Here is a 15795-nt window from a genome sequence, read left to right on the forward strand (position 1 = left end):
GGACGTAGCCAGCATTTTAGGAAGGGGGGGTCCAGAGTAAGTGCCACCATTATAATGGGGCTTGGACACAGCAGCGCAGCAGCATGCACCATTCATTTTTCTAATGGAGGGGGGGGGTCCGGACCCAGAAACCCCCCCCCCGGCTACATCCCTGGCAGGGAGGAAGAGTTGTAGCCATGTCCCCCTCCACCCATAAGCCTACCTCCCAAGGGCCAGCTTGGTCTCATTGGATGCTGGGGCTCCAGTTTCTGTGCACCCCCCCTTTTGTTGTTAAAGGAGAGGGGGAGGGAAACCCAACCCTACACCCCCCCCTTTCTATCAACCTGTTGGGGCCATCTGTCGAGCGAAGGCCTCAACAGGCAGACTGAGGGGGCTCCCAATCTGTTCTCTGCACCCTTCCTCCCCCAGCCGCCTGCCATCCTCCAGCGCTGGAGATGGGACACCAGACTGGCCCCAGCATCACCCGCTTCCCTCGCCTAAGGAATTAATGAGGGTGGCTGGTAATCCGGGGAGAAGATGACGAGTGACTCCAGGGGAGCTTGGTGTTGGCATGTGGGGCCTTTTTGGGGGGGGGGGTGTACCCCAACCAGCAATTGCCCTCAGATGGAGTTAGAGTGACAAATGGTTGCTGTGTGCCTTCAAGACCTTTCTGATTTATCACGATCCTCAGCAGAACCCAGCTTGGCTTTGGTTTTGTGGGGCAATTTTAAGCTTCCCAAGGCTTTGCTAAGGAAACAAAAAAAATTGAATATGCAAAATGTCAAAGCCAAACTTGTTAAGGTCCAGCTTTAAATGAGCAGATTAGCAGAAATGGGCTCTTCTCTAACTAAGACCCTTCCCTAACACCTGACACTGATGCTCCAAAAAACAACAGCAACAATAAAGACGTATTTGGTAGTTGAAAGCAAATGTTTACTAATGGGTTTAATCTATGTTGATCTAGAAGCTATAGCCTAAGCTAGCTAGTGGAAAAGAACTGTTTATCGCACCATATTTCCAAAGAAAGTTGAGAGAGGAGGAAGAGGGAGGACCAGCCATTCAGGAGAAAATCTTTTGAGAGAATGCTTGTTAGTCCCAAAGAGGAAGTAATCTAAGACACAGGAGAGAGAGAAAGAGGAGAGTTAGCATGCAGGAAATCCCTATCTATCTAAGGAGAGGGAAAGAGAATGTGCAAAAATCTTCCAACATTTTTTTTAAAACAAGGTTTGTTTAGTTGAAGTTTGCCTTTTCCTTCCTTTGAGGCTGAGAGAGTGTGACTTGCCCAAGGTCCCCCAGTGGATTTCATGGTCCAGCTGGGATTCAAACCCTGGTCTCTAGAGTCGCTCCAGAGTCCAGCGCCCAAACTGCTACCCCCCCCCCTCAAACCACTACACCCTACAAACCACTATACCTCCCCCTCAACCCCATATCAGTCTAAACATATCTATATAAACAGGAGGTTGGTGGCTTGGGCCAGGGCCACTAATTATTCTTGTGGGCCTTCAAGTCCTTTCTGGCTTATGGTGACCCTCGGACAAAGGTATCATGGAGTTTTCTTGGCAAGATTTATTCAGAAAAGATTGGCCATTGCCATCCCCTGAGGCTGAGAGCATGTGATTTGTCCATGGATTTCCATGGCCCAGCAGGGCTTCAGACCCTGTTCTCTAGAGTCCTACTCCAGTGTTCAAACCACTACACCACACTGGGCTCTTAGTTACACACTATTTCCCCCCAAATTAGTTCAAGGAGGCACTGTGAGCTGTCATCTCACTTTATCCTCACAGCAATCCTACCCTGTGAGGTAGGCCTGGCTGAGAGAAGGTGACCGGCCCAAGGTGACCCAGTGAGCTTTGGGGCTCAATATGGGCTAGAACCTTGATTTCCCAAGTCCTGACCCGACATTGAGCACTAGGCCCCACTGGCTTTCATCTGACTAGGACTGCTTGTAGCTGGAGTCTGTGTCATTTCAGGCTCTGTGTTCTGTTCAAGCAGTGTGAGATGGAATGGCATGCTGTGTGTTTGTTTCCCCCTTTCTCTGTTTCTGTGCATATTACAATTGGCTCCGGCATGTATTTTGAAGCTCCACAAATACACACCAAGGGCACAGAAGTTTTTACAGGATAGTACAGAATCCAGCTCATGAAAATCCCAGGCTAGACCTGGCCTGGCATGTTGCTTTGGTCCTGACACATAAACACCATTGATGGCTCCTATGTGAGTGGGACCATGAATTCCCGCCAGATTTATCCACTCTGGGTTTTAGTTTCAGTCTTAAAGGAGCTGTTCAAGGTGCTGAACCTATTTTGGGAATTGAGTTCAGCATGCAGGATTGCTCAGAGCAGGCTCACTGTGCCACTGGCATGGGAATCAACCACCACTGGCCCTCAACTCTTTTACTTTCTTCACTGTTGTGTTGAGTAAGAAAATAGTTGGGATGCTGTTGGTTGGTGCTGTCTAGAGTAAACCCATTAAATCCACTGATGAATAGTGAGTTAACATGTGTGTGTGTGTGTGTGTGTGTGTGTGTGAGAGAGAGAGAGAGAGAGAGAGAGTGTCTTTAAGTTGCCTGTTGACTTATGTTGACTCCATGAATTTCACAGAGTTTTTCTACACGAGAAAAATTCAGAGGAAGTATAGTTAATTCCTTTCTCTGAAATAGAGCTACAGCCTCTGGTATTCATTTACAGTCTCCCATCCAAATACTAACTAGGGCTGACCCTGCTCAGCTTCCAAGATCAGACAGGATATGGTGCCGTTAAGGTATATCCAGCTGATTCAATCCTACTCTAATCATAACTAATAATAACTTTAGGCCAATGTTATAACATTGTTTTGCTAGTTGTTTTACCCATAACCCATTGGCTGCCAAGGTAACAGAGAAAGGGATGGTGAGACGATTATTTTAATACTCTGCGAGTTTAATTCTATTTTAAAACCCCTTTTTGTATGTTTTAATTGTATCTTTTGAAATTTGTAAGCCGCTTTGGGTCCCAGTTGTAGGGAAAAAGGGGGATAAAGAGAAAGAGAGAGAGAGAAAGAGAGAGAGAGACGAATCAGGGCTGAACAAGATTATTCTGAACACTGCTGTTTTGCTACAGAGCAACTGTGTAGTGTATGCCTTCCTGCATGTGCAGCCTTTCTCCCCCCCCCCCCCCATCTGCTGTACCTGAAACACTAAAGTGGAACACTCAGCCACTCTTTTCTAGAAAGTTAAAGCAATAAATTTCCTATGTTTCAGGAACCAAGAAATAGTCGTGGTTCTGTTGTGGTGTGCCTCCAGGTCATTTTTGACTTATGGCAACCCTAAAGGCAATAGGGTTTTCTTCAGAGTGGGTTTGCCATTGCCATCCTCTGACGCCGAGAGAGTGTGACTTTCCCAAGGTCATCCAGTGGGTTTTTATGCTGAAGGGGGGACTCGAACCCTGATCTCCAGAGTTGCTTAAACCACTGCTGGAAACTAGAAAATCAAGGGACTCTTTCGATGCCACCAGAGACCACTTCTGCCTAGCCTGGCCTTCCTCCCCCCCCCACCCTTCTTTCCCCAGATGGGAGGAGCTCTCCAAGCCGATTCAGCCAAGCAGAAATAGCCATCACTAGAAAGCTCTCAAAAGTGTCGGGGTCCCAAGGAGGAGGGGGCCAGAAGCAGAAAAGAGCTGCCCAGAGAACTTGCAGTGCCTGGTCCGTCGGGGACTTGCCTATTTCTTCTCCTCCTCCTAAGGGGGCTGACATCCTGGAGAGGAAAGGAAAGGAACAAGGAGCCCTTGACAGGGTGCTAGAGGAAAACTATTTGCTCCATCTCCAGCCTGAGCAAAGCGAGCCAAGAGCGAAAGGGCCGAGGCAAAGCGCAAGAGTGAATTGGGCAGGGAAAGGAGGAAGGGAGCTGTTCAGAGCCCCTGGTGCTGAAAGGTCCCGCCGCCCTGGGAGGATGTTGGAAGACAACTGAAGGCACTTTTGCCCACTTCTGTTCCGAATAAGCCCGAGGTTCTCAAGCCTGTCTCCTTCGCCACGGTAAGTTTGTGGGCTGAGGGGTTCCATCACCAAACACTGGCTGAAAGGGATTGCCTAAAGCCCTGAGTTCTAGTTGCTCCTCTGTCAGTGGAAGAGAGGACCCCACTAGGATAGGGCTAATATATATAAAGACAGAGAGAGAGAGAGAGATATATCTGCATTTATTGTTGTTGTTGTTGTTGCTGCTGCTATTTGTTTCCTGCTCTTTAGAGCGGCTTACGATATTAAAAGAACAGTACATTTAAAAACATAGAAAAGTGGTACCACTAAAACTGAATTAAATTAATTAGAATATTAAAATGGATTACTTATTAAAAGAATAAAATATAATTTTAAAAGATAAAAACTGTTTAAACCACTTTCAAACAATATAATGCCCAAGCTGGTCCTTTAAAAGCATTCTTGTTAAAAAGCCTATATGCACACACATACACATACATACATACATCTACATAGGCATGCATATACACATACAGTCAGCCCTCCTTATAAATCCATGGATTCAAGCATTCACAGTTTGAAAAAAAATCCAAAATAGATAAATTCTAAAAAGCAAGCCTTGATTGTGCCGTTGTATAGAAGAGACACCATTTTTCATCCATTGTATTTAATGGGACCTGAGCTTCGACAGAGTTTGGTATCCATGGGGGGGGGTCCTGGAACCAAAACCCAGCAGAGACCAAGTGCCCACTGTACATACATACAGACTTGCTGGAGTTTCTTTTAAATAGTCTTAATGGAAAAGAAGACACAGCTGGAAGATTCATCCATCCCTAAACATGCATCTGAGGAAGTATGCTCAAGTCTCCCAAAGCTGATGCTAACTTCTTTCAGTTAGACTCAAAGGTGCTACAAGATCCCTTTGCATACTGATTTTCCAGACCAGCCAGGTTATGTCTTTCAATTCTACCATCCCTAATGTTTATCCTACTTTTCTCAGTGGCTGTTTGTGGCTTCCATGTCAGGGATGCACTTGTTGGGTTTGGGCTAAGATATTAGCCTGACTCTATCTCCAGAGTAGGACATGGAGCTGGACTGAGCTGTCAACCTGGATAGGAAGATACCACAAAAACTCTTTGGCCAAGGGTTTCGGTTGTCAACACTTGTCTCCAGCCTAGCTGAGAGAAAGTTGCTGGTCAGATGGAGTAACTATCAGCAGTTTATAGAACCCGCTGCATTACATGAACACAGAGGAAGTGAACACAATGAATCCATTCTGGGATTCAGTTAAAATTTTAAAGAACTTGTCCAGGGTGCTGAAACTATTTGGTGGATAGAGCTTGACACTGTGGGTGACATTTAGGGATAGCTTTTTTAAAGTTCATACTAAAACATGGCATGGAATCACTGCCAGAGAACTACCAACTGTCACTGGCCTAAAGCCACACTTTGGATTGAGAAAAGATACTGAGGACCAAAAATAATAACCTACAATGTTAAATGCTGAATTCACACATTCATTCAAGTCAACAATCTCCATTCCACATATAGTCCATCACTAAAGTTACCTCTCTGAGTGAATGAGAGAGAGAGGGACAGGGAGTGAAGGGGGATTAAAGGTTTTCATCAGCCTTTATTAGCCACTTCAGTTGTGCTACAAAAGAGGGTTAAAAGTTCATTAAAAGGTAATTAATCCACATTAATCAGTCTTGAGAATCTCCCCTAGATTATGTTCCAGTCCACAAGGTACATAATTAAAATCATTTAAACATACACCCTTAAACACACTGTAACTAAACTGGTTATGAGTGGTTTGATACAGAAGATGGTCTCAGCCATGCTTTCTACTGCACACCTGTAATGAACGTATGTAAAACCCTTGTTGTTGTTAGATGCCCTTGAGTCAGTTCTGACTCATGGCAACCCTGTGGATGAGACATCTCCAAGAATCCCTATCTTCCACTGCCCTGCCCAGATCCTGCAAGCCCTTGCCCACAACCCCCAATTGAGCCTATCCATCTGGTTTGTGGTCTTTCGCTCTTTCTTCAACCCCCCCCCCTAGTATTATCTTTTTTTCTAGTGATCCATGCCTTCTCATTATGTGGCCAAAGTACAATAGTCTCAACTTGATCATCTTTGCTTCCAAAGAGAGTGCATGTCTGATCTGTTCAAGAACTCATTTGTTTGTCTTCTTGGCTGTCTCTGATATCCTAAATACTCTTCTCCAGCACCACATTTCGAATTAGTTGATTTTCTTTCTGTCTGTTTCCTTCACTGTCCAGCTGTCACATTCATACAGAGTAATTGGGAATATTGGCCTGAACGATTCTGACTTTAGTGCTCAGTTGTATGTCAGTGCTCTTCAGTATCGTTTCCAGTTCTTTCATATCTGCCCTTTCCATTCCTAGTCTTCTTATTTATTGACTGCAGTCTCCATTCTGGTCAATATTTGATCTTAGATATGGGAATTCTTTAACTATTTCAATTTCCTCGTTGTCTAGACTGAATTTGTGTATTTCTTCTGTTATCTTTATGTTCAGCATCAGACCTGCCTTTGCACTTTCATCTTTGACCTTCCTTATTAATGGTTCCAATTCCTGAATGTTTTCTGATAATATTATGGTGTCGTCCACAAATCTTAGGTTGTTAATGTTTCTTCCTCCTATCATCTCCTCTTTCTGATTCTAATTCTACTTTTCTTATTATGTTTTCAGCATATAAGTTAAACAAGTGGGGTGATAGGATGCAGCCTTGCCTGATCCCTTTTCCCAATAGGAACCACTCTGTTTCTGTTCAAGAACCCATTTGTTACCTCCTTGTAAAGTGATATTGATGAGTGCATTCAGAAGGAGACAACCAGAGCTAACTCGGCTTTTGTAAAGGGGGATTTCTTACAACCAAGTTTAGTTTTAAAATTATTTAAGGATGAGTTTCTTAATGAGTTCATCTACACTGTAGAAATAATGCAGTTTGACACCTCTTTAAGTGCTATAGCTGCATCTTACATAATACTGGTATTTGTATTTTTGTATTTGTATTTTTACAAGGTCTTTAGCTTTCTCTTCCAAAGAGTGCTGGTGCCTCACAAAACTATAGGTCCCAGGATTCTGTAGGCTAGAGACATGGCAGTTAAAATGGTGTTTAACTGCATTATTTCTACAGTGTAGATGCACCATATATCTTTCAGTACATGTTAATAGGTGGAACAAGGAATTAAACAAGAATAAAAGGCTGTGAATACAGAAAGCAGAGCATCCAAACTAAAGGGTGTAACTTTTAATATTAGAGATGCTAGGGTATAGCAGAAGATATGCATTCCTTCTTGTCTATATAGTTTTAACAGAGTATCAATATGGACAGACTAGTTCATGGAAAGGGATGACTTTATGAATGCTATACTAGTCATAGCCAGTGTGATTCAGTGAATAGATCTGGGTTTTAGTCAGACATGGATTCATATTCCAATTCATGTTCCTGTTTGACAAACTTCAGGACACTGCTGACACCAGCTCAGTTACTTATCTGTAAAATAAGGAATGAGGGTTACTTCTCTTTAAAGACTTGGTCTAGATATACTTTAAGAAAGAAATATTTTTACTGACATTGAGGATTAAGCACAGGTTGGGTGATCTAACTGAACTGCGGGAAACTATAGCATTTCCTATTAGGAGCTTTCCGGATTGTTATCTACACAATCTTCTTTCACACACACACAAAACTTGTTTTCACACAAAAGTTTGTTCCATTCCTTCCCACCCTTAGATTTGGGGAACATGTTTCTTTTTAACCAACTTGAAGTTTACTGCAACATCTTGCACCTGTTGCCTTTGTCATTGGTTAAGCAATGCACTGGAGGAGAATCAATGTGATGTTGTAAGTTTTAGTACTGAATTAGGAGTCTCGAAGTTCACGGTTCAGATCTCTGCTCAGGCATCAAAACCCAGTGGTTGACCATGGGCAAGGCACACTCTCTCAGCCTGAGAGGAACACAACGCAAAACCCTCTGAATAAACATTGCCATGAAAACCCTAATGATAGGATAAACATAAACTGGAGTCCCTCTAAAGACACATAACAGCAACAAGCAATGGAGAGAGATTATTTCTCATAGAAGATTATTTTCACCCTAGGTCCTAGATCCAATCCTCAGTTTCACTAGCTACAAGGATCTGGAGCATCAAGGTTGAGAGAGAGACATCTGGCCAAGATCTTGGGAAGCTGCCAAGAGTCAGTCATGAGTCATGCTAAGACATGAGTTTCCTTGCTGTGCTATAAAGAAAAACATGTCATCAGAGGTGGGGGAAATAACATTGGTGTGAGAAGAATCTGCCTGTCTCAAGTAAGACAGCTTGTACCATGACTGTATAAAGGACAGGGGGAGATCTAAACCAGATTCAGAGATCTTGTCACCCACAACTATTTCAAATGAGGGAAATGTGATCTCTTTCCCTGTGCCCTTTAGCTGTGCCCCATCTGGCTGCACTTTTCCAAAGACTTCCCTGAGTGCCCCGACAGACAGCTCCTAATTCCCTAAGAATATTAATCAGATGCATCTATTCTACAATCCCTTTGAAAAAGAGGAGAATCCAATCTTAAGCAAAGCTGTGCTTTGCTTTCAGAGTGCTTTCCTTTAAACATACTTGCTTCATCATACCATCATACAGGATAGGGCTAGCAAACTAGGATACTGATCAGATCAGTTGGTAGTTGTTAGCAAAACAAGCTACAAAAAGAGTCAGTAAAGTACAGAATGGCCCAGAAATTCAGATGCAAAATTATATCTGTATTTATTTATACACTTCAGAGATGTAGCCGTGTTAGTCTAGAATATAAGTATCCAAAGAGATTTTGCAGTACCTTTGAGACTTAACTGTGTGAAAGAAGTTGATCTCACACCACCTTTGACAGACACTGTGCAAAAGAAATTGTAGCATGGCCTTTCACAGACTCAGATAAACTGAGGCTTGTTACAGACTGCCAAAATGATGATGATGATGATGATGATGATGATGATGATAATGATGAGTTTTATTTATATTGTCCCGCCTCTCCCAATGGATCGAGGCGGGATTACAACAGAATTATACAAACACAATGATACTAATAACAGTTATTTAAAATCACAATATAAACATATCTCATCTAAAAACAATTGGTACAATATAAAAATTTATCACAGCCTGGGGTAGACTCCTGATCGGGAGGTAGCGAACTTGTTGAATCTACAAAAGATCAGGAGGGTATGCTTGCCGGAAGAGGTATGTTTTCAGTGCTTTTTTGAAGGCGTCCAAGGTGGGAATGAGTCTAAGCTCTTCTGGAAGGTTGTTCCAAATTGTTGGGACCCTAGCCAAGAATGCTCTCTGGTGAGTAGGTGTTAATCTCACCTTGGGGTGTTCAAGTAGGTTCTTCCCAGATGTTCTGAGAGTGTGGAGCGGATTATGTCGGGAGAGGCGTTCCCTTAAGTAACTCGGGCCCAAGCCATATAGGGCTTTAAAGGTGATCACTAACACTTTGTATTGCGCCTGGAAGCTAATTGGCAGCCAGTGTAAGAATTTTAGTACAGGTGTTATGTGGTCTGACCTTGAGGTACCAGTGACCAACCTGGCAGCGGCATTTTGGTCTAGCTGAAGCTTCTGAACTTGGTACAAAGGTAGTCCCATGTAGAGCGCATTACAGTAATCTAAACGAGAGGTTACCAGTGCGTGTACTACAGTTTCAAGGTCCTTTCGGTCCAGACAGGGGCGCAGTTGGCGTATCAGCCGAAGCTGGCACCAAGCACTCCTGGCCATTGCATCTACTTGAGATGATAACTGTAGGGATGAGTCCAGGAGTACTCCCAAACTGTGAACTTTGTTCTTTAGGGGAAGTGTGACCCCGTCCAGGACTGGGTGGCAAATTTCCTTGTCTGAACTTGGGGTGCCTATCATGAGTACCTCCATTTTCTCTGGATTCAGCTTGAGTTTGTTTCCCCTCATCCAGCCCATTACAGACTCAAGGCAGGCATTCAGAGGAGAGATGCCATCCCTAATCACTGCAGCAGTCGGAGACATAGAGAAGTTAATTTGGGTGTCATGGGCATATTGATAACACCGCACCCCGTATCTCCGGATGATCTCTCCCAGCGGCTTCATGTAAATGTTAAAAAAAATAAAGATGCTTTGGGTCTCTTTGGAGGTATGCTGTTTAAATGATGCATGCATCCGAAGAATCCAGAAGCTGCACCAAAGCTGCACTCCAGTGCTTAGGAATGGAGTGTGGCTTTGGTGCGACCTCTGGACTCTTAGGACCCATGCATCATTTAAATAGCATACCTCCAAAGAGACCCGAAACAGCTTTATTTTGGCAGTCTGTAACAGGCCTGAGTCTAAAAAGCTCATACTACAACTTCTTTCACAGTTAGTCTCAAAGGTGCTGCAAAAGCCCTTTGCATGTTTATACATTTATTTGATTTATAGCCCTCCTTTCTCCCAGTGGTGGGACTTAAAGCACCTCAAGCATGATTCAGAACTAAAAACACAGTAGGTTATCCTAGTGAAATGCAGTGATGCCAGTCATATTAAAGCAACGCGCACACATGTACACACAAATGTTAAAAGTAATCAGGCCATTTTTTAAAATAAAAAAGCACAACATCTCTATTGTAAGACCCTATTTCAGTCTGCCTCGATAACAAATATTTGCCTTCTGGCAGAAGGACATGTGGAAGGGAGCCAGGCTGGTCTCTCCTTAGAAGAGAGTTCTGTTATCTGGTAGTAGCAGCTGACAGGACCCTCTGTTGCGTTCTTACCATATGTGCCTGTAAGTGTAGTAGGTCCAAGAGATGGGCCTCCCCTTCACACGATATCATAATAGCACTATGATCCCACTTTAACTCCCATGATGGCATCCTTTGGAATCCTGGGATATACAGTTTGGTCAGGCCCTGGTGCTCTCTGGCTGAGAATTCCAAAAGTCCTTCCGTAAAATGCAAATCCCAGGGTTCTATAGGATGTTACCATGACAGTTAAAGTAGAACCATAGTATTCTAAATGTGCAGTGTGAGAGGGCCTTTGAAATCTGGGCAGACCCATCTAATGAAACTTGGGACCAGTACAGACAGGCCAAAAGAAAGCAGCTTCAGGTCACTTTGGAGGTATGCTGTTTAAATGACACAGGTATCTTAAGAGGCCAGAAGCTGCGCCAAAGCTGCACTCCAGTCCTTAAGACTGTAGCATGGCTTTGCCACAGCTTTTGGTCTCTTAGGATGCATGCATCATTTAAACAGCATACCTCCAAAATGACCTGAAGCAGCTTTCTTTTGGCCTGTCTATTTGGGTTTATAGTCTTTCAAACAGTCTGGACCCAAGCTATATAAGGTTTAGAGGTCATGTCAATCACTTTGAATTGGGCCTGCAAATAAACCAGTAGCCAGTGAAGATGGGGGGGGCGGGGCGGGGGCGGGACAGAAGTCCTTCTAAATAATCTAACACAAGGTCTGTCTAGAAGCACAGAATTGTTTTCAGGAGGAAAATAAATGAACATATCCAACTGGAATATGATTATATTCTTATTTAGGTGGGGTTAGGGTTGCCATAAGTCAGGACCTCCAAACCGGGACAAATGTAGGACAACATTTTCAAATGTAGGACACTTTTTTTTTTTTTAAGCAGATCCAAGCCTCTCCCTCCCAGCTTCACTTTCCTTCCCCCCAACCCCTTCGGGGGAGAGGAAATCCCCAGAAAGGAGAAGCCTGGGCAGCGGAGGACAAGCCTAGACCGAGGACACAGGCTCCTCAGAGGGGCTTGTGTGCTCGGCCCATGCCTGTCCTCTGAGGCCACTCTCCTCTTCCCGAACCTCCCCTTTCCTCCAAAGGGCTCTTTGGAGCTCTTTGAAGGGAAGGGAGGCAGGAAAGGAGAGGAGAGACCTGGGCAATAGCCCGGTCCTTCTCTTCCCAGACCTCCCCTTTCCTCCAAAGGGCTCTCTTTGAAGGGAAGGGAAGGAAGCAGGGAAGGCGAGGACTCAACGGCTACAGAGGACAGCCCCAGGCCTCTCCTTGGCAGCTTCATTTTCCTCAAGCCAAAGGGAGAAGCCTGACCCAAGCAGGAAAGGTAAGTAGGGAACTAGGGAGGGAGGGAGCGAAGGAGGGAGGGAGGAGACAAGGCGAGGAGCTTTTGTCCCCAATCCGATGTCCCATGCTTCTTCACCGAGCCTCTACTCTACACAGAAAGTGCACTTTGGCGGGGAAAAACCTTTGAAAATGGGCACCTACCTCCTCCTCCTCCTGTTCCCCCCCTCCTCCTCACCATGCACTAAGAAAGGGTGCTTTTCCCTCCCCCTAGCTGGCCCAGAGTCTCACTCCTCTTCCTCCTCCTCCTCCTCCAAGGGTCCACCTCCTCCTTGAGGCTGGCCAATGGCAGAGTGGGGCTGGAAACAGCTCCCCCACAGCTGCTGTGCCATTGGCCAGCCAGCCTCAAGGGGACAAGTGTTCCCTTTAGGCGCGATGGCTGCCGGCCGGGCCCAAACCCAAGATTTAGAGTGAACCGGACCGTGACCATGCCAAACCGCAAAAAATGTTACAATCACGGGCGCAGCCGGGTTATGGCATCCCTAGGTGGGGTGAGATGTAGAAAGAATTTGCTTTTTTTTAAAAGGCCATACTAGTTCAGCTTTTAAGAATCTGGATTTTCCTACCTCTCTCCCAAAAATGACTTTTCAAATTCAGCTCATCCACTTCGCATTCTTCATAAATCCATCAGCATTTATAACTTGGAATGGGGTGGTAGTGGATGTGTTGCTGAGCAGGAGAATATCATTGAGGTTAACAGACATCAAGCTACCCATTCAAGTTTTTTCTTAATGTTCACCTTAAATTGCTGTCATTGTTAGGAAGAGCTGCAGACCACTATAGTCCAGTGATAAAGTACCTGAACTACATATAAAAAGTCCTAGGTTCAATCCCCAGTGTATTCAGGTAGGCCTGAGAAAGACACCTTTCCAAAATCCTGGAATGTCACTGTTGGGTCCACCTTGGTAGTACTAAGTTAGATGTACCAAGATGTGGACTTGATAAAAAGCAGGGTTTAAAAAAAAAACTTTATATCTTTTTGCTGGGATTCAAAGGACCACAGGTCCACAAAGCCAAAGAGGACTTGTGTTTCAGTTCTTCAAACAGATCTGCTCAGTAAATCACTTCAAAATGAAGGGAACTTTCACATTTGTGATGTGTAATGTTGGAGCAGTAGGAGCAGCTGTTCTGAACAAAATAATTAAAAGTCTGATGAGGCTAAATATAATGCCACTCTTTGCCTCTTCTTTTGTTTCTTACTGTGTTGTGAGTAACAATGGAAAACAACTTAGGGTTCAGCTTCTTGTCCTCATGGTTTATTTTATACCTGAAAGGTGGGGGGGGGAGAAATTACCCCAACAAAACCCCTTATTTGTATTAGTGGTTCATGGTGATTCACAACTGTTCATATAATTTGGTGGCTGTTATACTGTTGCTTTGGTGCCATTCTTATCTCTGTCCCCCCTCCCTCAGATTGTCCCAGCCAACCAGGGATTACATAGCTAGTTATGATGTTGTTACAATACTTACATAGTTATTAAAATTGGACTGTGCATGAATGTTACAACATCAAATGACCCTCTATATCAGTGATTCCTGAACTTTAGTCCTCTACGTGTTTTGGACTTCAGCTCTCAAAAGCCCCAGCCAATTTAGCCAACAGTCAGGAAATATGGGAGCTGAAACATCTGGAAGACAACAGTTTGGGAACCACTGCTCTAAATGAATCTACCTAGGGTGAGAGTAATTCTACTGTTGATGGGAAGTATGGTCAGTCAGGGATCAGTCCAACTAGCCAACACCTTTCTTATACAAAGGCAGAGAGCTCTTGTTGAGCACCAGTAGAGTGTAAAGGTCCACCTGGTGTACTTGAACAGCAGAGACTTCCAGACAATGTTCTTGTGGCTATTCTAGGATATTCCAATGGCTGTTCCAGTGACCATTTCCAATAGGGGAGACTATGGCCACACACAGGACCATCTTTTAAAGCCAGCACATTGCATTGTGGATGAATGGGAAACTGGTTTCATAAAGTGGTGATGCATAATGATGCAACAGAAGAAGAATTTTGCAGGGTGGGAGGAGATCCAAATTGTCCAGTTCACAAAGAGAACAACTTCTTCTTTCAGGCACTGTTTTAATTTCAAATTAGAAGAACTTGTTTGAAATTTCAATTTGCATCAAATCTAGTAGATCATTAGCATGCTTCACGAAGGTATGACACCAGCAGACTGAAATAGATATAGTCCTGAAGCTTAGACATATTTATATATGCCATTTACTTCCAGGTATATTTATCTTAAGGATGTTTCCACTACCTTGAAAGCATCACTGGCAACCCTAGCACGTGACAAGGGCATCACAAAGGGCCCAAAGATAGTAAAAGTTAAAAACACTTTTAAAACAGCAGTTAAACCACTTTAAAGACTACAACAATTTAAAACCATGTACACTTAGACTTGAAATACATTACCACCACCACCCCAAACATTTAGTGCTTTACATGTCACCACAAGCAACTTGAACTGAAAGCAGAAGCAACTTATCAGCTGGTGCAATACTTTTAAGACTGGTGCTACAATGCAGAAATAATGTAGTTTGACACTACTTTAAGTGCTGTAGCTCCATCCTATGGAATCCTGGGATTTGTAGTTTGCCCTCTCTTCCAAAGAGTGCTGGCACCTCACAAAGCTACAAATTCCAGGATTCTGTGGGATGGAGCCATGGCCGTTAAAGTGGTATCAAACTGCATTATTTCCACAGTGTAGATGCATTTATAGGATGCAGTGGCCCAGTGGTTAAGACACTGACTCTGATAATTGCAAGATGGGCAGGTTGGCAGTTCAAGGCCCAAGTGCTCCATGATGGAATGAGCTCCCATCACTAGTCCCAGCTTCTGCCAACCTAGCAGTTTGAAAACATGTTAAAATGCAAGTAGATAAATAGGTATACGTTTGGTGGGAAGGTAACAGCGTTCTCTGCAGTCATGCTGGTCACATGATCATAGAGTCATCTTTAACAATGCTGGCTCTTCAGCTTAATAATTGAGATTAGCACCACACCTTACATTCAGACATGACTTGACAACTATTTCAAAGCAGAAAACCTTTACCTTTACCTAGATGCACCTTATACAGTATTTCAGTCAACAGTACCTCTGGTGCATTTTGCACTACCTGTAACTTCTGTGTCATCTTCAAGGATATGTATGGCACACTGCAGTAGTTTAATTAGGAAGTTACCAGTGTGTGGACTATTGTGGCTAAATTATTTTATCTAGGAAAGCCTGTAGCTGGTACATGAGCTGGTGCCAGGCACTCCATGTCATGGAGTGCACTTGGGTTTTCAGTGACAAAAATGAATCTGGGAGTACTCCTAAGATCTACACCTGCTCCTTCAGGGAGAATCATAGAATTGTAGAGTTGGAAGAGACCACAAGGGCCATCCAGTCCAACCCCCTGCCATGCAGGAAATCCAAATCAAAGCATCCCCGACAGATGGCCATCCAGCCTCTGTTTAAAGACCTCCAAGGAAGGAGACTCTATCACCCTCCGAGGGAGTGCATTCCACTGTTGAACAGCCCTTACTGCCAGGAAGTTCCTCCTAATGTTCAGGTGGAATCTCTTTTCCTGTAGCTTGCATCCATTGTTCTGTGTTCTGTTCTCTGGAGCAGCAGAAAATAAGCTTGCTCCCTCCTCAACATGACATCCCTTCAAATATTTAAACAGGGCTATCATATCACCTCTTAACCTTCTTTTCTCCAGGCTAAACATCCCCAGCTCCCTAAGTCGTTCCTCATAGGACATGGTTTCCAGACCCTTCAC

The 15795-nt window shown here is 44.0% G+C and overlaps 1 protein-coding gene across 1 annotated transcript in view; it reads left to right on the forward strand.

Moving 5' to 3' along the window:
• Nucleotides 1-3628: 3628 nt before the first annotated feature.
• The window catches only part of NEUROD4 (neuronal differentiation 4), a 19227-nt gene continuing 7060 nt past the window's right edge, over nucleotides 3629-15795 (forward strand). The window contains exon 1 of the mRNA XM_042452879.1: nucleotides 3629-3987. The gene's annotated coding sequence lies outside the window, so the exon portion shown is untranslated. The remainder of the gene's footprint in view (nucleotides 3988-15795) is intronic.

Source organism: Sceloporus undulatus, chromosome 2, assembly GCF_019175285.1.
Source record: "Sceloporus undulatus isolate JIND9_A2432 ecotype Alabama chromosome 2, SceUnd_v1.1, whole genome shotgun sequence".
Taxonomy (NCBI): Eukaryota; Metazoa; Chordata; class Lepidosauria; order Squamata; family Phrynosomatidae; genus Sceloporus; species Sceloporus undulatus.